This window comes from Epinephelus moara, chromosome 17, assembly GCF_006386435.1.
Source record: "Epinephelus moara isolate mb chromosome 17, YSFRI_EMoa_1.0, whole genome shotgun sequence".
Classification (NCBI taxonomy): domain Eukaryota; kingdom Metazoa; phylum Chordata; class Actinopteri; order Perciformes; family Serranidae; genus Epinephelus; species Epinephelus moara.
This window is the reverse complement of record NC_065522.1, coordinates 29523339-29524630: the sequence shown is the minus strand read 5'-3', so window position 1 is coordinate 29524630 and position 1292 is coordinate 29523339.

The following is a 1292-nucleotide window of genomic DNA, read 5'->3' as shown; positions in this document are numbered from 1 at the left end:
GCATGTTCTCCCCGTGTCAGCGTGGGTTTCCTCCAGGTGCTCCAGCTTCCTCCCACAGTCCAAAGACATGCAGGTTAACTGGTGACTCTAAAGTGTCCGTATCAACTGTCAGAAAATTGATGGATGTTCCAAACAGATGTTTTCTGAGCATTCCACAACGTTCCCGGTGTTTTGTCGCCCCCATCCCAACTGTGCTATCTGAAGAACAGTAAAGTCAAGAGCAAAGGCCACCACTTTCAGGAGCCATGGAGAGTTTGCTCTGAGGAGGCTGCATTAAATGTGGCTGTACATGCACAATGACAAGAAAGATATTCTGTCTTATTCTACTCTAAGTTAAATACTTTTTACTGTCAGATCAAACAGTTGTGTTCGTCTCATGTGTTTGTGATCTTTTGTAATAACTCGTGTGTGTGTGTGTGTGTGTGTGTGTGTGTGTGTGTGTGTGTGTGTGTGTGTGTTGATTTCTGATGTTAATACACCAAAATAATAATAATCCTAATAACAGAGACTGTTGAGGAGTCCCAAAGCAGAGTCTCAAGTCTCTGTGTTACTCTCAATAAATAAATTCCCATGAGTCAAAGGGGGGAGGTGCCAACAGAGAGGAAGAGCGAAAGTGAAAGTGTAAAGTCAGTGGTGTGTTCAGACTCCATTTTAAACTGCACAGAGCAGTGAGAGGAAGACAGGTGGTGTGAGACACGGTGAGTGTTGATGTTTATTCATTGTTTAGTGTGTTCTAGGGGAGAGTAACGCTCTTGTGTCAACTCTTTGAATGTGCGTCACAGTGAAAAGCTCTAGTACCGCGGCACTTTATAGACACACAGAGAGAAAAGGGCGACTCTGCTGAGGGATTGTGGCGCAGTTATTGCAGCAGGACTGCTGTACCTGCAGGCTGAGGAGGAGGCAGAGCCCAGAAAGACAGCGGAGGATGAGGATGAGACGTGCGATGCTTGCTATCTGTTCGATGTGTTTGTCCAGTTGTGGACAAAGTACCCAGGAATATCACAATGTAGCAGACTCAATTCTGCTCAAATCTGCGTTGTGTTGCATTGAGTGAGACACACACCAGCACTGAAGGTCTGCATGGAATTTTATTCCTTTTGGAACAGAATAAAAAACACATAGGACGTCAGTAATGCACCAGCTCCTCTCCACATTCAGCTCTGAGCATACAGTCTCACTCAAGCGTTCAAATTAATATAGTGACAATAACTGTCTTGCATTAAGCACTATGTGAAAATGAAAAAGAAAAAAATGTCCTATAAAGATGGCATGTAAATATAAACAGTATAAAA